Here is a 26,094-nt window from a genome sequence, read left to right on the forward strand (position 1 = left end):
CGGACTGGTGCCTACCGAAGAAGTGTGTGTGTGTGTGTGTGTGTGTGTGTGTGTGTGTGTGTGTGTGTGTGTGTGTGTGTGTGTGTGCACGCGCGTGCGCGTGTGTCGGCTCTCTGCTGCTGCTGACCCGCATTCACCCGTACTGTACAGGCGGGGGGAGGACCGAGCACGCAGCGCTAAGTAACACGCTCGAGTTCCCGTGCGGAGCGCGAACATGGCAGTGGCAGTCCCCGTCTCCTCTCTGCTCGCAGCGGACTGACCGGGGAGCGACCACCGGGAGGGACACGCGTTAGCTGCGCCGTTGGAGACGCCTCACCGGCGGCTGGACTCGCTGTTGTTTGTGCCGCCGTTTCTCCGCTCCGGCTGGTTTTTTTGGGCTTCATGTCGGCGGCTCGGGAGGATCTTTTCCGCGAGTGGAGCTCCGGTGAGTGAGTTTGCACGGAGCCACATACGGTGACGGTGCTTTACGGGGCGGCGGTGCAACGTGAGCGCTGTCCTCATGTCAACCCGGCCGCTGCTCCGCTCTGCACCGGCCCGCCGCCGCCGCTTACTGTACTCTACTGTATACATGTAGGTTAACGCGAACCGGCCGCGCACCGGCCCCGGGACTCCGGACCTCTCCTCCGGCAGCCGCGTGAGGAAGAGCCGCTGCAGCTGAAGCCATGTGCTTCCTGTCGCGGGGTTGTGTTGATGCACCTAGGTCAGGTAGGGCTCCAGAGCGCGCGATCGTTGCAGTCAGAGACCTGTTAACCTCCACTCTGCCCTACATGGCCGCGCAGTCTGTGCGCGTGAGAGATGTTATCCAGGCGGAGGTGGCGGTGCAGAGATCGGGCTTTGAGCCAACATATAGGCAGTCTATAGGCTGCTGCCGCCGCGGTATGTACTTGGATATACGGCCCCTCTGCGTGATACGCTGCACCGCCACCGGCCGCATTCCTCTGCTGTCACAGATCCACGCAGGTCTGCGCAGACTGTGCCACGGGGGGCTCCTGGAGACCTCCTGTCCGTCCTGCGTGTGTGACAGCGGAGCTCCGCGTTTCTCCTCAAGTTATTAGTATCAGTGGGCTGCAAATGCAATGAAATTTAACATTTATTGCAAAAATAAAGTGGAATTAGTGAAAACCAGGGGTGCTTCTAGGATTTTAGCTCACGGGGGCTGGACCCCCGGACCCCTGTCACAAAAGAAATTACTCTCATTTTTAAAAGAAAACTGGAAAACATGTTAAAAGGTGTGTTTTCTTTGAAAAAAACATTTGGTGATTTTTTTCCCCTCTAAAATGTTTGGTGATAGTTTCAAAATTGGCATTTTTTTCCAGTTTTTTTTTCTTTTAAACAGAATTGTTTAATTGTTTTTTTTTTAATTGCAGGTTTTCTTTATCTCTATTTTTTCTGTAAAAAACATTGTTGATTTTTTTTGTTTAAATGTTTTAAAAAATTCTGCAGATTTTACTTTGTCTCTAAACTTTTTTGGGAGATTTTTAAATTTTCTTTAGAATGATTCTTTCTTTTTGTTGGCATATTTTTTTCTCTGAAAAATGTTGGTGATTTTTTTTACATTTTTTGGCGCTTTTTCCATAGAAATTTTGGGCAATAGTTTTTCTTTAAACTTAATTTTTTTAATTTATTTAAAAAAATGTTTTTCCTTAACACAATTTTGGGATTTTTTAAAGAAAACATGCCTTCTAAATGGTGGGCCATAAAAAAACAAAAATCTGCAAAATGATACAATTCATCACAGCCAGAAACTGCAAAAACAGAAATGTCATAAAACCCTAGAAACTTGCAAAAAATGTTGTCTGACTGTAATTTTTGCTGCTGCAGATCTCAGCAAAGACAGTCTTAAAAAATAATTTTAGAATCTCAAGATTTTTTTCTGCTTATATAAAAGTTATGAATAAGACAATAAAATAAAAAAAATGTCCTAAAGTTCAAAAAACGACCCCAAAGCAAGTTGAGCGTCCCTGGATTCATTTTTTGTGTTTAAATTTCAGGATGAAGGCAGCATCGTCCGCGTCAGCGTTGGACCGTCAGACGTGATTGTACGAGTTTGGCTCCAGAGCTACAGGTGGAGACATCGTGGCTTCAGGTAGGTGACGGAGACACACATCAGGTTAAATTTAGGATTAAAGGTTTTTCACTTCTGGACCTCAAATGTCACGCTGACAGTAAAGCTTCCTCCGCCTCACAGCGGGCAGCAGAGCCTGTCACGCCACCTTTTACTTGCAAGCAAATAATATCGTAGCGGAGGAGCTGCGACCTTTTTTGACATGCCATGACTCATTTGTCATTTGAATCCGGTGAAGAGTGCACACGTGATGTCTTCATGTAGGAAGTTTCCTGCACAGGAAGGACAAAAAACTCTCGTAAAACCAGAACAGAGTGTGAAACGGGAACCAAAAATAATATTTCCCCGGAGTGCACAGAGCCGGCCGACATGAAATTACTCAGGAAGCACTCACCTTGTTTACAAGAGTTTCCCCCAGTAACCCAGATCTGATTTTGGCAGCCGCTGGCTTTTATTAGTTTTCTGTAACCATGCAGAGATTTATTAATGTGTGTGTGTGTGTGTGTGTGTGTGTGTGTGTGTGTGTGTGTGTGTTCTCTCAGAACGAAGCTTCACAGCAGTGACACAAAGCGAAATGACACCAGGCTAAATAAACCTCAACATACAAATAATATGTGGCAGGAACTTTATGTGCATAACATGAAACGTGTTTCTGACCGATGCTTTCTCGAGTATTTAACCTTTGACCTCTGAGCAAAATGATGCAATTCATTTCAAAAACGTGGGAAAAAGGTAATGAGCTACTTAGTCAAAGCAAAACATAAAAAAATCATCAATCAAAAAGCTTGGGAAAAATGTCTATGGAAAAGGACAAACGTTAGGGAGAAATGATTACATATTTTAAATTAAGTTACAGAATTATTATACATTTTAAGCACATTTTCATGTAATCTTTTTTATTGCTCTTTTTATTTTATATTTTATTTTCTTGTACTTTTTTTTTTTTTTTTACAGATTTCTCGCATTATAATCATAATTACATGTTTCAAATGATTTTAAAGAATTAATACAATTTTTAAGCACTTAAAAAAATTAAACTCATTTTCATGTAATTTTCTTGTAGTTTTTAGTCTTTTTTCCCAACATTTGGGTATTTGTAATTTCTTTCTCCTCATGTTTTTAATTAGGTCAAGTTAATTTGCAACTTGGTAAGAAATGTTCCACAGAGAGAACAGCTACGGAAAAATTCTATTTATTATTATTGTAATTGATTTATAAAGTAATGTTTTCTTTTTTTTTTTTAACTTATTTTCGTTTAATATTCTTGTATTTTTTACTCATTTCTTGCTAACTTTTGTAAATTTGTAATTACTTCTCTCGTGTTTTAAAGAAGCCCATTTTTTTTCAGCTTTTAAAGGGTTAAAGAAATCATAACTGCCATGAATAACGAGCCAAAGATCGCAGAAATACTACATGTATGTATGTATGTTTACATACAAAGCCATAATCTCCGCCCGCAGCCAGACGTGACCTCTTTTGACGTCCCTTCCTAACACCCCCTCCCCTCCCCCGCCCCTCTTTTCCCATAGCTCATTGCTGCAAGGCGGCGGCCTGGTTTTCTGAGGTTGAGGCTTAATGTATAGCGAGTGGGGAGGAGGAGGAGGAGGAGGAGGAGGAGGAGGAGGAGGAGACAGGAAGAAAACCAGTCTCTCGCCCCCTCCCTGCCTGCCTCAGTCTGACAGAAACCAGTTACATAACAGGGGCTGTGGAGGCTGGCCGAGTCCCCGGGGTCCCGGGGCCCGCTGACGTCACGCATGTGGAGCGGAGGAGGAGCTTTGACTCACACATCCAGTTAGTTAGTTTACACAAACGGCGAGTCAGCGCGCTGATTTCACGTAACCTGCGTCCTCCAGCTTAACGTGTCCACGGGAACATTTTGTTCTTTGGAGCCAAAGATTCAATTAAATAACCACTGACACAAAACACAAACAGCAGGCTGCAGCTCGTCATTATTTTCAGTGCAGAGTACTCTGACGACAAGCGTTTAACCCTTTGAAACCCGAGCAAAATGGCTGGAATTCTTAAAAAAAAATTCAAACAAGGAAATGTGCAATGTGAAATGACTCCAGAATTAGCAAGAAATTTGTGAAAAAAGTACAAGAAAATTACCTGAGAATTATTTTTAAAAATAATAACTAAATTTTAAAAATTGAAAGAAAAATCTCAAAATCGTAAAAACTGGAAAAAGTGCTTTAAATTATAATAAATATAAATTTAAATATATATTTAGGAAGAAATGACCCAAAAATTAGCAAGAAATTAGTAAAAAGTACAAGGAAATTACGTGAGAAGGATCAAAAATAATAAATAAATACATTTTAAAAATTAAAAAAAAAGACCAAAATCCTAGACACTGGAAAAAGTGCTTAAAATTATAATAATTTTATAATAATGATATTTTTAAACATATTATGAGGAAGAAATGACCCCAAAACTTGCAAGAAATTAGTAAAACGTGCAAGAAAATTACAGGAAAAATGTCTATTGTTATTTCTGTTATTAGTTTATTTCATAAACTTCTCAGCATCTTCTCTTTCTCTTTCTGTTCTCTGTGTCCTTGTGCTGCTGCAGCACCTGCGTATCGCCTGCCGGGCTCAGTAAAGGCTTATCTTATCTTATCTTATCAATACCGACTTAATCTGATCCATAAAGATTCATCTCATCAATAAAAGCTCATCTGAGTTAAAAGGAGAGAAAGATGAAGAAATGACAGTTTGAATGAGGCCAAAGCAGCATCGACCCATAAGAGCCGATCCTCTGGCTGACTGAGGGCCGTCGGACTCAGAGGGCCCTTCAGGCTCACCGAGGGCCCTTCAGGCTCACCGAGGGCCCGTCAGACTCACAGAGGGCCCTTCAGGCTCACCGAGGGCCCTTCAGGCTCACCGAGGGCCCGTCAGACTCACAGAGGGCCCTTCAGGCTCACCGAGGGCCCATCAGGATCACTGAGGGCCCGTCAGACTCACAGAGGGCCCGTCAGGATCACTGAGGGCCCTTCAGGCTCACTGAGGGCTGTCATGCTCACTGAGGGCCCCTTCAGGATCACTGAGGGCCCATCAGGATCACTGAGGGCCCATCAGGATCACTGAGGGCCTGTCAGGATCACTGAGGGCCCTTCAGGCTCACTGAGGGCTGTCATGCTCACTGAGGGCCCCTTCAGGATCACTGAGGGCCCATCAGGATCACTGAGGGCCCATGAGGATCATTGAGGGCCTGTCAGGCTTTTTTAAATTTTTTTTTTTTTTTAGATTTTATGACATTTCTTTGCTTTTAGGACGTTTCTAGGACTTTAGGACAGTTCTCAGATTTTAGAACATTTTAGGATTTTAGGATGTTCTCTGATTTAAAGACATTTAGAAAAATGGTTGAGGGTGGGGGGCCCTATTGGGGGCCAGATTTGGCCCATGGGCCGTAAGTTAAGTATCAGTGGTGTACATGATAATACCTGACTCAGTACAATATAAAACAGGCTGTACAGCTTCTGTTCTCACACACACACACACACACACACACACTCACACACACACACACACACACACACACACACACACACACACACACACACACACACACACACACACACACACACACACACACACACACACACACACACACAGGGTATCAGTGCAGAGCCTCGGGGCTCCTCGTTGGTACCAGCGTCTGAGGAATGTTCTGTTCTTTTCTGTGAAGGCAGGAACATCTTTATTAAATACACACACTCTCGTGTTCAGCTCCAGAACGAGGCGCACGCACACACACGCGCGCACACACACACACACACACACACACACACACACACACACACACAATTAAACACAAGTGAGCCCGGACAATTCTGCCTCCATCTGACAGGAAATGAGTGAGAAAGTGGGTCTTACATGGCAGCAGAGACGCGCGGTGCTGTTGTAGGCCCGTGACACGGAGCTTTAATGTGGTTACTGCTGCGATTTACCGGAACATTTCCCCAAAACTCGACTCTGACTGCTGCATCAGGCTGTTTGTTTCTGCAGCGTGCATGTGCATGTGTTTGCAGACATTATTGTCATTTTCAGAGGAGTTAAAGTTTCATGATTTGATTAGGAGCGGCAGAATGAAGTAAGTGCCTGACTGAGATTCCTCTGTTAACGGCACAAAGTGGAACAGTTTCTCCCCGAGGCGGACTGTTTGTCCCGGCTCTCCCTCTCCGTAAACTTTTTACCTCCGCTCTCTGTCCCCACGCTGAACTCTGTGTGAAGCTGCGAGTGCGCGCTCGCTTTCTGAGATGTTTTGCATATTTTAGCTTTGCTAGATTTTAAATATCGGCTGTTTATTACAGCTGGATTATTGTCATGACAGTTTGGCTGATTACCTCTGTTGCTGCTGTTGTTATTGTTGCTGTTGCTGCTGTTGTTGCTGTTATTGCTGCTGTTGTTGTTGCTGTTGTTGTTGTTGTTGTTGTTGTTGCTGTTGTTGTTGTTGTTGTTGTTGTTGTTGCTGTTGTTGTTGTTGTTGCTGTTGTTGTTGTTGTTGTTGTTGTTGTTGCTGTTGTTGTTGCTGTTGTTGTTGTTGTTGCTGTTATTGCTGCTGTTGTTGCTGTTGTTGCTGTTGTTGTTGTTGCTGTTGCTGTTACTGCTGTTGTTGCTGTTGCTGTTGTTGCTGTTGTTGTTGCTGTTGTTGTTGCTGTTGTTGTTGCTGTTGTTGTTGTTGTTGTTGTTGTTGTTGTTGCTGCTGTTGTTGTTGCTGTTGTTGTTGTTGTTGTTGTTGTTGTTGTTGTTGTTGCTGTTGTTGTTGTTGTTGCTGTTGTTGTTGTTGTTGTTGTTGTTGCTGTTGTTGTTGCTGTTGTTGTTGTTGCTGTTGTTGTTGCTGTTGTTGTTGCTGTTATTACTGTTGCTGTTGTTGCTGTTGTTGTTGCTGTTGTTGCTGTTGCTGTTATTGCTGTTGCTGTTGTTGTTGCTGTTATTGCTGTTGCTGTTGTTGTTGTTGTTGCTGTTGTTGTTGCTGTTGTTATTTTTCTGTCCTCATTCACAGCAACAACCAGTTCACAAATTACAGCAAATGGAACATGCACTAAAATATTCATAACATCCATCACAAGATTATTCAGGGCTGGAAACACTTTTTGTATGTGCACATGCACTGCTGCATGAAACTTTAAAATAACTTTAAAATAACATACCTGGTCTGATTTCTTTGGCGTGTTGGTCCCGCTCTCTCTGCGATCCTGCCATGATCACGTTCAGTGAGTCGACTTTTCATTTTATTTTGGAGTGAGACTGTAAAATGACTTTAAATCTGAAACAGCTGGTTACCGAAACCTTTACTTTATGACCAGTATCATAACGCAGATTGAAGCGCCACATTGTTTGCATGGCGAGTGTGCGATCACTGTACATTTCCATGAGAAAAAGTCCGACTCAAACTGGACTTTTAAAATCCACGTAAACATGTAGATCAGACTAAATCGGATTTCTTAATCAGACTAACACGGCCAGATAATTCGACTGGAAGCTGATTTCCTCCGTCATGTAAACACCTTAACTGGACTCTGCGTTTTGAGCGTGCTCCTAGGCGTCGCACCGGCCTCACCCAGTGTTTGTTATTTATTGTACCTACAGTTTAGCAGAATTGTCTCCTCAGCAGTTTTTTCCTTTAAGAAAACCTTTAGCTGAATGCAGGGGGGCCTGAACGCCACATGATATCCCCCGTGTCCGTCAGCGATGTGGGATAAAGGCAGGGTAATATAAATGGGATTTAATTAGAGCCTTTTATCCCGAAAACTGGCCAATGACCTGTAGATATTAAGGTCTGGAATAAAGCAGAGAAGACTGGAATTTGTCTTGGAAAACCAAACAAACTGTCCTCTCGTAATGAAAGGAATAATTGACTTTTTGGCTGCTCGGATGTGAACGAAAATGATGAAGTTTCAGGTCAATAAAACCAAAACAATGAGCTCCAACGTGATAAAACTCTGTTATCCTTAAGTACGAAGATCAGTCCCGGCGGTTTTGGTTTGTCACGTTTGTGACTCATGGTACCTCAGACATCACAAATCTGATTTCCAACCACTGCTCCGAGGCGTCTTCAGCACCAACACTTCGGGGGATGCTAATCTTTAGAAAAGTTCTGTCTGTGTCACATTCGATATCTCAATCACTCGTGATGAAATTAGCTCAAACCTCGAGGAAATGATGCATCTCATCACTGGGTTTCCGTGTCTTGAAATTACAGTGATTTGCCCTGAGGCGGCTTCGCGTCCATCACTCACTCGTCGTCGCAGACAGCTCTGATCAGACTTTAATCCAGCTAATCTGACTGGGACAGAGCGAGTCTCATATGGACGTTAATTTTAAAGAGAATGTTTTATTTACCTTAAAACTAAACTCAGGTGATCACAAAGATCGACATACACGACAGATTATTTCACAAACGAATGTCGAGCCAACAAACCTAAATGATGCGTGACACAAAAGTCGTGTGTCGTCGTTTATCTGTTCGCTGATGTTTGTGCACGAGGTCAAAAGGTCAACAAAGTGAGCGAAGACACAATAAACTGTGTCTAAACTCTAAATGAAGCTCAGGAGGGTCGCCACGCACGCCGCTGCGTCCCGCCACTCTTTAAATGACTCTGATTGGCCCAGAGGGGGGACGGCATCATCCGTCAGCAGCGGCGTGTTTGCCGTCAGTCGGCGGTGGCACTCCGTGTTCTGTTCCTCCTCCCTCCGCCTCGTCGTGCTGCTGCTCGCTCTCTTCCTCTCTGTCAGCAGCGTCTCGGGGGACGTGTATTGTTTCAGTGGATAAAAGGAAAGACAAAAAAAAACTGCTTCGGCGGCAAGAGAGAAAGACTTTGTAACAAGCTCTCGTACCTCCAGGGAGGATTCTCCCTCAAATGTTCTCGGAGAGTACACACAGATCCTTCTCGCGCACACACATGCACTCGCTGTCCTGTGGAGAAAGGAACCGAGACCGGCGTCGGGAGTGGCCACAACAGGAAGTGGTCCAGAGATTACATTAAAGGGACGGACTCCCCGCTCCGAGTGAACCTCTGCTGAGAGGTCGAGGCCTCTCCTCCGCCCCTCGGGGGGTTTTCGGCAGTCTGGTACAGTGAAGCTCACGCCGTGACTTTTGAAAGAGTCTTTTCTTGACATCCTGCTGCTCTCAGCATCTGACAGAGATGGAGACATGGGACGGAGACGCCGAGCAGCGAATCAAGAACAAGATGGAAGGAAACGAGAGAGGCTCCACGCTGTAAAGGTCAAGACCGGGATCAAACCGCCCGACTCGTGGAAACCCCCAGCAGAGAAGGTTTACTCTGAGCCGGCTCTAATGGATTTTTATTAATTGCATGTTAGCAGCGCCGTCGCTGATTTTAGTTTTTCTATCAGATAACCTCCGAACGTTACAGAGTCAGCGCTTCCTCTGCCAATGACACATTTAGAACAGAAGAGGCTTTATTCATCCCTGAAAGGGAAATTCGGGTGTCCAGCTGCTCAAATTACAAGACAGCAAACCTTGGACAGTATACAAACTTCAAATACAGATCCATCGGTCGCCTGACATTAGAAATTAGAAATTTAAAAAAGCATGCGATAAACGAGACGATGTGGAACTGCAGGACTAAAGCGGTGCGCGTTCATCGTTCATCGTTATCCTGCAGCACGCTGTCTGAGTTTAACGGTATATTCTGTTATTGTATGATATTTCCATGTAAAATATAAATTGTCACTGGGGGTCGACAGATTATCGGTCAGGCTGATTATTGGGGCCGATGTTTGGTAGTTTGCAGATTATCTGTTTTGGCATTTTATTTTAATGATCACATGTAAAATGGATTAATTAAAAAGTGCAAAGAAAGTGTCATAATGGCAGGAACGTTTACGACTAACTATTTTCATTTATTCATTTCTTTATTAAATTTTTGCTTGACTTCATGGAGAAAAAAAAACAAAACTTACCAGGAACTTGCTGTATATGATGTTGAACATTTCAGGGTTTTTTTTCTTTCAGTCTTTATGTCACATTCATCCTTTCACACACACATCCACACACACACTGGCTGCCGAGGCTACCGTACATGGTAAACATTCACACGCACTGATGCGCCAATGGCGCAGCATCGGGAGCAGTCTGAGGTTCAGCCGCTCTGCCTCTGAGCCACAGCCGGCCTCAAGTTTTCCAAAAATCAGCAAAGAGATTCTTATTATTTTCCTACCTGACGAAAGAGGGGAGGTGCCAAAGAGATGCTTCAGTCTGCTGTCACTCTTCAGCTCAGGTAGCTGCTCCTGCTCGTCTGCCGAGCAGGGAAATGGGTCTCGAACCCACGCGAATGCACGGTAGTCCTCTTTGCAGTAGGACCCAAACTGCAAACAAGAGCGGAGAAATCAGTGCCAGGTGCATCGGCAAGGAAGTCTGCAAGGCTGGGAAACGTGTCGCAGTTCCCAGAACTGATGCGGTCGTGCCAGAGAGCAAGTTTTAGGCCATTCAGCCGGTCCAATAAATCCACTAAATAGGAGAGAGAGGCAAGCCACGTAGTATCATGCGGGTCTTTAGCCAGATCTGTTTGGTTTTCAGTCAAAAACAACTTCACCTCCTCTCACAGCTCGTACAGCCGCTGTAACACCCGCCCCACTACAGCAATTTTACGGGGTTTTCCAAGCTTAGCAACTCTTGGAGCAACTATATATGATGCTTCCAGACGCTGCTCGGAGACGGCGCTATGCTCAGAGATGGTGGTTTGTTGCAGGAGGCCATCACGTTTCCGTTTAAAGAAGTCTACAGGCTTCTCTTTTAGGTCAGAGGTGCCTTTTTAATTTGCGTGTCTTCATGCTGTCTTTTGCCAGCACACACAACACACTGAGGACGCAGCTCAACTGCAAATAGCTCTCATCATATCTGCGGAGCTGGTGCATCAGTTACCTGACTTTTACGTACCAGAAACGTGTCCATAGTTTTGTTGTCTGTTTGCTGATCCAGTGTGTGTGAACTTTCTGAAGTTGTAACTGCATCGTCGTGGTCTTGTGAGTGTGTGTAACGCGAGGCTATGTGTGGCTAGCTGCAGTTGGAAGAAGTGGGCTACAGATTACTCCTTAGATTACAAATAGCTGTACTGCACTTACAGGAAGGTAATCTATAACGAAGTGAGTCTTTAAAAACACTGTTGTGTTTGTAAATCAATGATTTTGAACTATGGAAACACAGATGCATAAACTCCGCAGGTGTCCTCTCAGTGAGGGTAAGGACTTAAATGATGATGTACTTTTTTTTATTTACTTTAGCTCGACTGTGACAAAAACATTTTCATCTACATCCCGCTCTTTAAGCTTTGCGCATACGCGGTTCATTTCCGGTGTGGACGTGAGTGGCGTGGGTCTGCAGCTGGGACCGTGGCGGGAGCCTGCTGCGGGACTGACCGGCAGTGAGTGCTCTGGGACGGAGGAGGGAGGACAGTAGCTGCAGGATACGCGCCCGCACGTCAGAGTCGTCGGTGCAGATCCCGGTGAAACGATAACGCTCCGGTTTAACTGACGGGTCGGTAAACGCACCTGTGTAAGCTTGTTCGTCGCGGAGGGAGCTTTCACTGACCGGTGACCGGTCCACGACCTTCTCCCCCCTCCGTCTGTCACATCGCGCCACCGGGACAGTGTCCGCGCCACCGGGACAGTGTCCGCGCCACCACTGGATTAGACCAATCACAGTGCAGTTTGCTTCAGATGACGTATGGCAACGTAAGCGGATACAAAGAGTCGGATCGTCTTCCGATTGGTGGACAAGACCAAAACAAACTCTGACCCCTCCAAAGGAACTATGGGAAACCAATATGGCGTTTAGCATCGATGCTAGTATACTCTCATCACCGAAATATGATTAAAATATGGACGGAAGACACGCGATATCGGATCTGTCATCGCGGATTTATCGAACAACGTCCCGTAAAAACACCCGATCTCCAGGCTGGATACCGAGACACCGGAGACATCCCCGTGAACGGCGCGGCCGGGAGCTCTCACCGAAAAGAGTAAGACGATCACACACGGGCTCAGATTTAGACGCTTTACAGAAAGTGGAGCAGTTTAGTCTCAACGCCGGGCTCGAAGGGTTAATGATAACGCTCCGGTTTAACGGACGGATCAGTAATCGAACCTGTGGACATTTATTTGCTTTGTGTCAGTCCCGCCGCGCGTTTTCGCCACGGAGGAGCCTCCGCTGACCGGTGTCCGGTCCGCGAGCCGTCCCCCGGTCCGTGACACCGCGCCACCGGCGTGTGTGAACGCGTGAAACTGACCTGTGGTGTGAACGCGCTTCGAGTGGTCAAAAAGACCAGAAAGGTGCTAAACAAGTGCAGTCCATTAACCATTGAAGTCCCGGGCCATTTCTGAAACGGGCTGCGGATGTGCACTCTGCTGCGCGCACCGTTCTGGTCCGGTCTGCGTCTGGTTGCTGTGGTGCGGAAAATCTGCTGAAAATCTTAAGTGCTCAAAAATAAATAATAAAAAAAAAAGCCAAAAATGCAATGAGCAGCTTTGCAATAAATGTTCTGTAAGTTGTAAGAAATTAATAAATTTAGAAAATTATGATTTTTTTAAGGGACAAATATCATAATTATGTATTTAAAATTATGTAACAGATCTATTATTCTTTTTATGAACTTTTTCAGGTCATTTCCTTGTTTTTTTCCTTAACCCCTTTTTTGTACTTATTTTCTTTACCTTTTTTTACACTAAATTCTTGGTCATTTTCGTATCACTTGTAACCGTGTTACAAAAAAAATGTTCCAGAATCATATTCTTGATTGTGTTGGTTTGTGTCTTGTTTCCCAGCTAAATTCTTGTTAATTTTTCAGTTATATCTAACTAAATTTCTTCTTCTTGCCATGTTTTTGAAAGAAATCAGGCTCATTTGCTCAGAATTAAAGGTTCACAATCTAGAAATAACAGCACATTTTTTTCTTCAACAACAACCGAAAGGTCGACAGAGTTTCAGTCATTCAGGTTTGACTGCAGTTAAACTGATGAATTAAACAAAGAGAGCTATCTGTCCGTGCATTCTGTTTTTTTTTTCTTTTTTTTTTTGCATATTTACAGTAAAAACAGACTTTTTGAATGTTTAAGTGAGTGTTTTCTGCTCGATGGTAAATAAGATTGAAGAGAAGAGAAATGGCAGCCTGCGGCGGCGACATGTATGTGGAAGTGGCGGCAGCCAGACTCTCCATAGGCGGTAAATGGAGTGGAAGTAACACGCAGCCCGACGGTGAAGGTCAGCTTTGGGTCAACGTGATGTTTGTTTAGTAATTTAGACGTTTTTTTGTAAAGTCCTGGTGCAGGATTTGCCACGGGCCAGCGGTTTTGGCGGCTCCTCTCTTCCACCGCGGCATTAAGAGCCGCCGTTTGCCTCGTCGGTTTGAGGCTCAGGCTGAAGTCAGAGCTGGCAGCAGAGAGACGGAGGAGACGACTGTTTTTAGACGAGCTGGGGAAACGCTGGAGCCATGTGATCTGACTTGAGGCACGAGTTGACCTTCTTATAAAGAGTCTGAACATTCAGATCATGAGTAGATTTTTTCTCCCTTTTCATTTAAACTAAATCAGCTTAACAAGTATAACAAAGACACACACACACACAGACACACACACACACACACACACAGTGCTGTCCTATATACTCTGCAGCTTCACGTGATTCATCCAGAGCTGGTGTCCCTGGTGAGTTTACAGTGATAATGAGGCGGATCAATAAGCAGCCGTCCGGCTCTGTAGTCCTCATTTAAATAGATTTCTTTATCGATCGGAATAACTAATTGAAAGGAGGGAAAGACTCCGTCTTAATGCCACATTTTCAAGACGAAAAACATCTGAGGGTAACTTTTTCCCACTGGATTTTGCAGATTTTGCCGCAGAGACATTTCACCACCATCTGATGTTTGTGTCAGCGAGCGAGACCGGCCTCCGTCTTCACGGCACCAGGTTGGTTCACTTCTCTTCATCTTCGCCGACTGTTTGTGGGCTTGTTTGTAAAACCAAACTCTGTTAAATTCAGCCTGCAATGAACGAACCAGGAGCAGCTGTTTGATTCGCCGTTGTGCCGGCGCTCGTATCGAGAGGAGGAGTGTGACTTTTTAAATCTCTGCAGGCTGGAACAGGTTTATTAGAAAGCTTTGCATACAACAAGGGCTGCTGGGTTGTGGCAGAAATCATAATCACTATTAGGGATGTCGTCTGGCCTTCTTTTCATCATTTGACCACAATGTTTTGTTACAGAAGGTGGTTCACGTAGGAAAGTACCTGAGCGATAGAGTGCAAAGTTTCCTAGCTGATGGTTTTCTTGCTTTTTAAATGTACGACATGGTGTCCTGCAAGGGTCCATATTGGGTCCTATTTTATTCACTATTTATATAAAAAATTAGTGCTGCAAAATTGGCAATGCAAACTTTCATTTTAATGCAGACGGCTCCATTTTCTATAGTTCTGCCTCATCTGTACCAAGTGAAGGAGCTGCAGTGTGTTTTTAATGTGGTTCTGAGGAATCTCTGTGAATTAGACTGAAAAACGATGTGCTTTTTCAGGTAGAAAGCTGATGATTTACATCACATTGAACAAGTCTCAACTTACAAATACCTGTTTTTTTCCTTAGGAAACAATCTGTCTTTAAACATCACATCAAGTGTCTTACAAAAAGCTCAAGGTTAAAGTTTCTACAATAGAAAAAAACACTGTTTCTCTTTTAGTGCAAGAAAAAAACAGATTTAAGCGACGCGTTTGTCAGCGTTGACTACAGAGACATTTTATATGCTAAAACATTTTTCCTGGAAAATGTTGGATTCAGTGTAGCAGGCTGCACTGCCTTTTTTCTGCACACATCTTTGCAGTTTGAAAGAGAAAGTTGGTCTTCTCTGTCCGACCGGAGACTGGAACAGCGGTTCACTTTTCTTTATGAGGCCATTTGACCTAAACTTATCTTATTTGTGTTCTACCGACAACTTTAGTACAGAGATATGTCGTTCCTCGAGCCTGCGCTGTCTTTGGTCAGAGTGCTTTTAGAGTTTTTGCAGAGTCATCTTAAACTGGACTCATCAGCTTTTAGGTTTTTTTGTAGTTTTTTTGAACACATGACGCACAGGTATGGTCTCCGACTGCTGCTAGTTGTCTGTTCGTTTTAAATTTGTTGCTTGTCTGTAAATTTTTCTGCTGTTTGTTTTTTAACTTTTTGCGGCTGTCTTTTTGTTCTTGTTCTTTATGTGAAATTCATCATGTTACTTTCTTGGCTCGATGGGACTATTCGTGGTCAAATGAAGGTTAGACGTGAAATACAAAAGGCGTTTCTCTTTAGTCCAGCCCTTCGTGGCCTCGGTGAGCGTCAGCGCTGACTTTGAAAGCACCATCTCTTTATTGGTGGTGTAATTTCGGTTTTGTGATGTAAATATTTTGTGTTTTTTAGAATTTTCAGTGGCTTTGCTGACGGACAGCTGGCTAACTGTGGTAATGTGGAAACACGGTGCATGCTGCGCACTCGGGCTGGGTATCGTTTTGTTTTTGTTTTTTTGACACTGGTGCCAAAATGATACTTTTAAACCGTATTGGTGCCTAAACAGTTTATGAATTGATAGTTTTTTCAAAATAAAGCACAAAACGACAGTCAGCGTCATGAAAGCGAAGCCGTAACACGACTGCAGACTGTGTTTAAAGATGGGCGACGCATCCTCACTTTCCCTCATGATGCAAAAATGAAGCCAAAATATCCCAGATACACCTGTATACCTGTTCAAACTCTCAAATTCTGCATAGGGGAAAAAGTAATGAATAGGAGAATATTCATATTAAACAACTGCCAAAATGTTTTCCTCAAAAATTGCAAAAAATAAAATAAACTGCCAAAATGTTTTCTTAAAAAAATATGTTTAAATATATGTATAATTTTCTTTAAAATATGTTTAAAGAAAAATGGCCATGACTTTTGAATTTTTTCTTCAAAAATAAAAAAGCCAAAATATTTCCTTTAAAGATCACACAAAAAAAGAACATTGTAAAAATCAACCAAATGTTTTTATTGCCAAATTTAAAGAAAATATTTTAACAAAAAATTGTTAAAAATTGCCAAAAAAGGCCTTTTTTTTTTTTTTTTAAAGAAAACATGCAAATCAATTATCCAAATCTAAGATCCAATTAGTCACTGAGCCCCAGTGTACAGGAAGGAACTAAGAAAGACTGAAACCAGGCTTCTCCATGTAACATAATTCAGTCACACACACACACACACACACACACACACACACACAGGTACAGATTAGATGGTGGTCAGTGTCATGTGACGCAGCTCCCTGGTTGTACCTGTGTCACGCTGTGCGGTGAGCCTGCGTATTTCGGGCAGAAACTGTAACAGATACTGTAAGTGTAATCAGCATTTGATTAGCGGGTGTGATAATTGTGTCACACCTGCAGGACGCAGCACGCAGCGTCCAGGTAGGAGTAAAAGGCCGCGTGCCTGCAGGCTCTCCGCTCCACCCCGTCTCAGCCAGATCTTTTTAATGACACGCCGAGACGTGCTTTGACACGAGCTCATCAAGACGTTTGGAGGAACCTCGTCTAGAACTCGCTCAGACCAACGCGTTTTCGCAGTGTGATGACGACGCTGTCTGATGAGTCCATGAATGCATCGAGGTGTTTTTTTACCTCCGGCTGCAGGACTGATGCCTTCCAGCAAACCATCCTGCGAGAGACACGAAAGTAAGTGCTTTTTGAAACCAGCAAAGTCAGTTCTTGACTGTCGGTTTGGCTCTTAGGAGGGAAATGTTTGTGTGACGCCTCAGTGAGGACTCACGGATACTTCAGTTTAAAGTTTTGGAAAAGTCATGGAAATTTCACACACAAACTTGTGTAATAACACATGATGTGTACAAGGACCATCGGAAATTTAAAAATACCAAAGATAATTTTCTTGTTTTACGGTGTCTGTCATTGTGGGGATTTTCCCCGGGCCAGTGGGTTTGGAAGGCATGTTTTCGCCAAAAATCCCTAAAAATTCTTGAAGAAAAAAAAAGAGTCAAAATGTTTTCTTTAAAAAAGCTTCAAGAAAGTAAAGAAATATTTTCTTAAAGAAATCACTAAAAATGTTCTAAAAATCCACAAAATATCATCTTTAAAAATTGCTGAAATATTTTATAAATAATTCCAAATGTTTTCTTGAAAAATCACCAACATTTTTTAAGAGAAAAAAATGGTATTTTTAAAAAATATAACATGCAAATTAGCAGTAAAATGAATTAAAAAATACAGCCAATTAAAGTTGGCTAAATTAAGTACAGTACTGTACTTAATTCAATTAGAATAGTATTTTAGTCAACTTTATAAAACAGCAGTTACTTTAACTGTATTGCAACTGTATTTCATTTAAAAAATTGTATTTTTGTAGTTTACATTAGTTTAGACAGGATTTCAAGAATCGTGATCTCGCCTAAAACTTTTGTGCTGTTATTTTGCAGCCATATTTCCCGGCACTACGAGAGACGCTGCACAGTGATAATCGGGTTTAAATTCTTCAGCTCGACACCTGCACACATGACATCTGCGGCATTACTTTTTCTATAATAATGTTTGCTCTTATGTCCGTTAATTAGAAAAACAAATGAAAAGCTTTTGAGGATGTTTAGGTTATTTAAATGAAGTGTTTCCCAGCAATAATCCAATAATGCTGTTTTAATTAGACACATAAGACGTGCAAACACTTTTGAGTCCCTCGAAATCTGGTGAGAACATTGTGATGCGACAGATTTCTGCAGAATAATCAGCCTCATTAGTCCAGGTGACGGCACATTTCACACGAAAAATATCAAAACAAATGTGATGAAACGTGAAGACAAACGTGTGTTCCCAACATTACCTACAAGTTGCAATAATGTTTAAAAAAAAACATTTTAATCTAATGTTCAAAGAACGTTTTATGAATGTTTCACATTTCAGATAATCTTCCTGTGAGGGTAAATGCTGACTGAGACGTTTGAACTGCAACATTTTGAAGATGTTTTGGTGTTTTTTTTCTAAAACGTTCCACAATGTTACATGAGAACAAAGGAAGAACGTTCTCAAAGCAACTTTTCGAAAATGTTATGAAAATGTTACGTCTGTTGTCTGAGCTTACAAACCTTTTTTGTAAAATGAAAATGTAATCTAATGTGATATATCAAGAATACATTTTTTGTTTTTCTAACCTGTTGCTGAAAACGTTACTGAAACATTCAGCGGTCGCATTTGCGTTGATAGCTGACCTAACGGTCTCTGATGAGTTGGACGTGAGCGGAGGATTTTACCTGCTGCCTGTGAGCGCTCAGTGCAGCAGAGGAAGTGTGTGAGTGTGTGTGTTGACTGTAAAGTGGTGCCTCTCCTGCTGTTAGAGAGCTGCACAGAGAAAGGACAGTAGCTGTGCGGCCTTATTACCCCGCTGAGTGAACGTGGGGGGAGCAGAGCGCGGAGATGAGCGGCGGTGGGAGTCACAGAAAGACGCTCTTGACGCTGTGATGTGATGTGACAGGACATATTGTGATACAACGGTGCACCTAATCTGATTTGATGTAACTTTGTCTCAAATTATTTTCACGCTCGTGAGTTCCCCCTGATGCAAATTTGCAACACATGTTCAGTAGCTCCTTAATGGCTGCGTTCACTGTCCTAATTTCCTCACATGCAACGCGGATCCGAGTCCGTGCGAGCAGCCAAAATCTGGATGGAGCCGCACCACATGGCGTGCCCGTTATATTTGGAATATTAAAATGTGAATTACTCAGCGCTGCCGTGATAACAAGTGAAGCAAAAGTTCACTGTTGAACATTTAGGCCCACAGCTGTGCACGTGTTGGTGGCGTGTTATGCTTTGTGCACAACTTGATGCGTCGTAGTCGTGCAGACGATTCTCTGAACGCACGAGCAACTGCTGAACAGGACAGGCTGCAGTGACTCAGACTGCAGCTAAACATTAGTTTTGTTTTTGAGTATTTTGTCGATTAATCAGTCAGTTATCTGCCAAAGACCAAGGTGATGTTCTAAAATGTTTTATTTTGTCCTCAACCCAAAGATAGTCAGTGTTTCGTGCAAAATTTAAATGTATGTGTGGCGGTCGCTGAGGACATCTTTAAATTCTGATGTTTCTGAGCTGCAGCTCACAATTATCACAACAGGAAGAGTGAAAAGTGTGTAAAATGCCCCAGATGGTCTCTAAGGGTCGCGTGGGCAGAGAAATAGGACTTTTTTAAAGCGGTCACTCTCCTAAGCAGGAGCACATGGCTAATTATTATGCACAGTGATGTGACCGGACGTCCCACTGCAGAAGATTCAGGAGATGAAACTTGCACCGCTGTCATTCATTTCTCCCCCAAATGAATGTTTTCCAAATATTTTTTGTTGTTTTGCATTATGCATGTATGTAATGTTATTAGCTGCATGTGAAGGATGGACGGATAGCAGATAATCCTCTCAGCTGAGGGCAGAAATGCTGCACTTTTCACTGTCAGCCTGCTTCATAACAGAATTCACGACCTGCAGCGAGGATGTGAAAAAGAGCTGAGCAGCAGAAGACGTGAACTGCTGATTAAATGTATCCGACACGTTGAAATCGCAGGTGAAACCTTCCTTTGGCTTATTTTGCACAGTCAGCGCTTTTGCTCTTCACAGCGGAGGTCCTGATTCTGAACTATTAAACCGATCGCCGTAATTACGGATAAAACATGTATGAAAGTTTAACTTTCCTGAGATGGATTTGATGTTATCAGCTGAATTAAAGGTGGTGTTGAGCTATAAAAAGTCAGAGTTCACTTTTGGTTTTGAAGTCATGTTACAGTGTTTTTCTGTTTGATACCAGTTTGTGAAAAGATCATTTACCCTTCGGATGGGTCCAACAAACCCTGGACTTTCACTCGTTAGGTTGATGTTTACTGCCTGTCTGAATAGCTTCTTGTGTTTCTCCATTCTACACCTTACCATGTGCCTTTTTTGCCTAAACCTAAACCTTTAGTCCACAATCTGGACTACATGTATGACAAATGCATGAACACAGACAAACGTATCCAAAAATGAAGAATGAAAAGCGTGTAAAATGTGACAACCAGTCCCTGAAGGGTTACTGAGTGTCTGTGTGATGAGAGGAAGTGGTTGTATCCATGAGCTGCGTTCAGTCACTCGGCTAAACGCCTTCACGGCCGGCGGGTGTTCAGCCCCTCAGACCCTCCCGACATCGACTGCGAGATGCAAACTCTCTCCTCATCTTAAATTATACAGTCCTTTAAATGCTGCATAAATAATTTTGGTTGCGAGCCCTACACGAACGTAAGAGTGCACGACAGACCCAAAGGCAAAAAATGCATTAACCTACATAACAGCCGAAGAGATGTGTCATCACTTTGAATGCCGTCTTTTTCTTCTCCGTCCCTTCTTTAGTTTCTCACAGACGGGGAGGCAATGAAAAACTCTTAAAGGCTGCCGAGTATATTCTACCGCCGTTCAATATCAGCACTTGCTCTCTAATGGCCGAGCTAATTACCTGCACGTCACAAGACAAAGTGTTGGCCCACTGGCCTCTTTTCTCCGACAGGTTAGTTACAGAGCGCTGCACCAGGGTGAGTGTGATGATGGACTTTTTCTTTGTCCACGTCCACGCTGCCCTAAACCCACGCGTAATTACCAACAACTGCCTCTAATGGCTCGCTAATGGAGGCACTCCCTGTTGAACCCGGGCCTGCCCCTGACGGCCCCTCTCCTCCGGCTCTGATCTCTTGTACTTTCATCAGATGAGTCTGCAGCTTTTGTTTTATTTGCTCAGGCAGATGTGTCTGCTGCCTCTCCTGCTCAGACTGGTTGGGCCAATCAGAAGTGTTTATCTGATACAGGCCGGGTTTGAGACGTTTGTCTCGAGTCCAATTTACATTTTTACACAAAACCAAAAAACAGCGATATCATGCGGTGTTCCCCATTAATAACCAAGACTATACATAGCCCATCACTATTAAAACATAACCACCGTCGGGTTATTTAAAGCGCAGTAGCGGCAGAGAGGAGCAGCAGAACTGTCATGTTGCAGTGTGTGATTTTAGACAGCATGCTGGCGTTGAGGAAACAAAAGAGGCATGTTGTTTAACACAACAGCATCTGCCTCCAGTGACATTTAACATAGCGCTTTAATAAACAACCCTTGTTTGTTTTCACTGTTTACTGACATTTTTGACCGCTGTTGCTTTCCTTCCTGTCATCTGCTCTGCAGCTTTTTAAATGCCCCGCCATCATACCTGTCCCGTCCCGACCCGTCCCTCTAACGCAGATGCCAGTTCAGCGCTGTTACCAATTCCACCTTAATCCTTTGACCTCAGAGAAAATGTACTTTATTTCCTTCTAAAACATGGGAAAAGGGTGATGAGCAGCTTCAGAAAAAAAGGCCCATAAATTAGAAAGAAACGAACCTAAAGTTACAAAAATGACCGGGAAAGTTTTTTTGTTTTTGTTTTTTTTTAAGGAAAGAAAAGTAAAGAAACAAAAAGCAGGAAATTGACCTCTAGGAAGTGTTAAAACACAAATATGTTCCTGGACATTTTTCAAAAAAAAAAAAAATCATATCTAATAATTCCCTCCAGTTTATTCTCAAATCATTGCCACGTCACCTTAACTTATTTTTTGCACTTTGAAGGACATTTATTGCCAGGTTACTCATTTTGTTTTTTTCCTGTGCTTATGAAGGAAGCTTTTCTCAGGCTTCATTCAGGTGTGATGGTGCCTTTTCTATACAGAACGGCGTGACATTCCTGCCTCGAACAGACAGCGCAAAACGGACTAATGACATCATTTTTGGCTTGTGGCAGGGTTACTACGGCGACCGTAAACCCCGCTTCGTGAAGAAGTGTGGCGTTGAGACGTCGTGGAAACACGATGGCTGCAGCTGATGTGGAACGATTTGTTGCTCTGTTTGGTTGTGGATCCATCCCAATTGTGTTTGGAGGCGTTTTGGTCTGCGGCTCCTCGGAAATCGAAAATGCAGCGAGAGGTTTACGTTGTTGTTGCATATTGGGTTCGTCCGCTGCGAGCGACTTTCAGCGTGTTGGTTTGGGAGTTTTTCAAACTAAGAGCCCGTCATAAACATGAGTCAGTGCATCAGAGTCCTGCTGAGTCCAGCTTTGCAAAGTTTAGTGGTTTTGCAAACCTCACACATCCGAGTGCAACAGTGAGAGACAGAATAAGAAGCTCAAACGGCTTTCTGCTGCTCGGGGCCCGAAAACGTTTTCTTCACTGTCAGAACATCAGAAAAAGAGACGGTGGGAGTTTATCGTTTTTTTATCGTGTTTTTCTCGGGGAACTCCAAAGAGAATATCAGTATTCTGAGTGAAAACGCTGAATATGAACACTTTTTTTCTTTTTTTCTCTGCCGGGGGGATTTTGGATGAGTCACTCACATGAGTAAAATAATCCTCCGCCTTTCACGGCAACTGTAAAAGAGAAAAGGCATCCAGCGGGAGAACGGTCCGTACAAAGCGTTGGATTTATTTTCGGTCTTGTTCATTCAAAAAGATCAGAGCCACGGATGAAAGCTTCCGGGCCCCGAGGGCGACGTCTTCATTTTGCGATGCAACGTTTCCGACAAGTGATATGATTAACCCTTTGAATCCTTGATCGACATGACTTTTCTCGTGCCTTCAGATACCTTTCAGATGCATTTAAAGCTTTGAAATGTGAGCAGATTGGTGCCATTTCTTTCAGAGAGAAGAAAAAATACATTTAGTAACCTGAGACTGAAAATAGCGCTGAAAAAGAGAGAATCATTAGAAAATGATCAAACAACGAGGGAAAAATATAAAGACAACTATATTCATAATTTTTATAGCCATATATTTAAAATTAAGTTAAATAAAAAATATTATTTATAATTACTATTTTTATTTAATGTTTTCTTTTTTTTCTCAGGTCATTTCCTGTTTTTGTTCTTTTACTTTTCTGACCTTTTGTTTTTTTTTACTAATTTCTTGCCAATTTTTGGTTCATTTCTTCATCAGTTACCTTTTATGATGCAGATGCCTTTTACAAATATTTAAACTTTCACCCTCTGAGCACATTGGTGCCAATTCTTTTCAAAACACGAGGAAAAAAGTCAGTGAGCAACATGGTAAGAAATGTCCTGCAAATTACAAGAAATCAGTAGATTAAGAGAATTATTTATAAAAAGCTAAATTTTATAGCAAAAAAAGGCTAGGGAAAATATATTTAAGTATTATAATAACATCTATAAAATTCTGTTACAAAATTATTATAATGTCTTGTTTTATTCTTCTTTTCTACTTTTTATTTATTTGTTTTGCTTTGATTTTTAAAATTATTTTCAGGTAATTTTCTTTTATTTTTTCTTAAACAATTTGTGCTAATATTTGAGAAAATTTATAGAAATTTGTAGATGTAGAAAATTATTAAATAAGAAAAAATCGAGGGAAAGACCATACACATTTGAAATTATGTTACAGAATTATTGCAATTTTTAAACACTTTTCCAAAGTTTCTGGTCATTCTCTTGTACTTTTTTTTATTAATTTCTTGCTAAATTCTGAGTAATTTCTTCTTAAGTTGCCTTCTGTCTGAAAATAAATAGAAATTAAAAAAAAAAAAAAAAGTTGCCTTCTGTCCCTGTTTTTGACAGAAATCAGACCAAACCTGCTCAGGTTTCAAGGGCTTACGAGATCTTAATTTTTGAGTTTTTAGCATTTTATTCCATCCACTTTTTTCATTTTTTATTTTTCCTGTGTTTAAAATGTACTTAATTTGGATGAAAAGTTGGATTTAATACATTGTTGAGTCTTTCAGGGCGACTGATTCAGTGAAAAGAAAGTCACGGCGGTTAGGCACCAAAAACAGGACTTTACTGAGCAGACAGGACTCACAGGTTAACGTTTGGACACCCGGACTTTAGCTATTCTTCTTGTAAAATAACACATTTTCTTCGAAATTCAGTATTTCTGAGCTAACCGTCAGTAACTACCTCTGCGCAGCTCCTCGCTCTTCATGCTGGCTGCTGGAAACATTGAGTGCGAAGGCTCACGCACACCTTTAATTTCTCAAACACGCTGTGTGGGAGGAAATGTCCAAAGGCAAGAGAGGAGCGATTTCCCACTCACTGTTCTTTTCCGTTATTTAGAAATGCTTTTGTCCTCAGACCTTCAGCAGAGAAAACAAACAGCATCTCTGTCAGTCATCATATTTGTTCTTTTACCTGCTGACCGTCCAAAAGTCAAAGTAAAAGTCGTCTTTATCGTCAATTCTGACATGTTTGTTAGACATGCAGGAATTAAAAATTGCCCACAGTGCAAAAAGCTAAAGTATAAATTTTTTTTAATATAGGATATATATACACACACACACACACACATATATATGTACATAAATTAAACAATCAGGCATTAAAAAGAAGGAAAATATAGAGGGTGTACATACTTTCCTACATACAAACATGCTGTGGACATACAGACATCTTCATGTGGACAGTTTGGTGCAGTGTCGTGTGTGCAAAAAGAAAAGAGCCGGTTTTCGTGTGAGGTCACGTGTTATGCACAATACAGCAGCAGAAACAGAGTTTTAGTGCAAATGCTTTTCAAAAAAAATTATTATTGTAAGTTGGGTTCAGCTCAACCTTCGACCTCACTGGATTCCTGTGAAATTCACCTAAAATGTCGATCCAAGCAGCGTACGTTTACAGCAGCTCTTGCTCCAGTTTTCGTGGGTTTGGTTGGAAAAATCAGTGTATAGTATTGTGATATTTAGCACGCCAATATTGTATCAATATCCGGCTCATATTATCTGCCGGTGTCTCCGTTGGTGTCTCCGTTGGTGTCTCCGTTGGTGTCTCCGTTGGTGTCTCCGTTGGTGTCTCCACCGGCGTCCGCTCCGCTCGCATTTTCCGACAGGTGTCCCAGCAGGTGTTTGTCCTCTGTCTGCTGCAGGTTCATGTCTTTGCAGTAATCTGTTCGTCCTCTTTAACTGTCCGGATGAATCAGGTGACTTTAGCAGGAGAAGAAACTTCTGATCTGCATCTACACGTCTCTGTGAAGCGGGGACATTCAGACAAAGCTGCTGTCATCATTATTAATATTATTGTTGTTACTGAACATACCGATCCAATCTCAGTCTCTTCTAGGGCTCCAAAATGTCTCGATCCGGCCCCGATACTGTCGTTTATTATCGTGCTCGCTGATTACAGTAACCGCTGAACGCCGGTGTAAGCGGCCGCCGTCTAAAACACAAAAAATGGTAAGAAAAACTTGTTTTCCCCTTAAGACGACTTTTGTTCGTCGTATCTGCACTTGTAGTTTTCTGGTTGGTTTCCAGGCATCATTTTTTTGTTTGCTGAAACTGAAAATATGGCCGCCATTTTTAGTCACTTCATGTGTTTAGTATTTAAGAAAAACTACATCACGTCGATAATGAAAATGTGACTTTAACGGAGCCAAAGTTAATGAGAATCTTCAGTGAACATTTTGTCATTCTGTGCTTCTGCACCGTCAGACGTTTTTCTCAATCTAATAATGTTTTATAATGGAACTGATGAGACGGGTTATTAAGGAGATTCGGTCTGAGATGTGGAGACGCGTCCCTCAGGCGGACAGCCAGCATTAATCAAAGCTTCAACAGGAAGAGAAATTTAAAAGTCCATCACTTGTGCAGCCTGATTGTCCCGCCTCGTCTTAATGAGACGAAAATGAACACAAAGATTAAAGACTCTTAAGCTGAAGCGATGAAACGGAGAGATAGCGACGCTGGATATTCAACCTTTAAATACACAGTGTTTCTCAGGTACCTAAAAATATATCTGACATATAAACAGCAGTCTATACGTGCTGAGATCAAACCTGCCAGTCACATCAGCCGTGGTGACGAGTAAAACGTCTGCAGCCACAAATAGATTTTCTACAAAGAGTTCACAAAAGCTGCCGCAATCGAGGCGACGCATCGACAAGATGCTGGACAAAAGCTGAAACATGAGAATAAAAAACTGATGACCTGAGGAAGAGCACGCACTTCAAAAAATATACCAACAAAAAATGAAATATTTTATTGA

At 42.4% G+C, this 26,094-nt stretch overlaps 1 protein-coding gene across 3 annotated transcripts in view; it reads left to right on the forward strand.

Moving 5' to 3' along the window:
• The first annotated feature begins 85 nt into the window (after positions 1-85).
• The window catches only part of LOC121956318 (thyroid hormone receptor alpha), a 114,796-nt gene continuing 88,787 nt past the window's right edge, over positions 86-26,094 (forward strand). Inside the window, exons 1-3 of one of the 3 annotated variants that reach the window (XM_088069326.1) lie at positions 86-424; positions 1,992-2,086; positions 13,917-13,995. The gene's annotated coding sequence lies outside the window, so the exon portion shown is untranslated. The remainder of the gene's footprint in view (positions 425-1,991; positions 2,087-13,916; positions 13,996-26,094) is intronic. The other 2 variants (XM_088069328.1, XM_088069327.1) reach the window with 2 other exon arrangements.

The sequence above is a fragment of the Plectropomus leopardus genome, chromosome 18, assembly GCF_026936395.1.
Source record: "Plectropomus leopardus strain MGB_pleo_1.0 chromosome 18, ASM2693639v1, whole genome shotgun sequence".
Taxonomy (NCBI): domain Eukaryota; kingdom Metazoa; phylum Chordata; class Actinopteri; order Perciformes; family Serranidae; genus Plectropomus; species Plectropomus leopardus.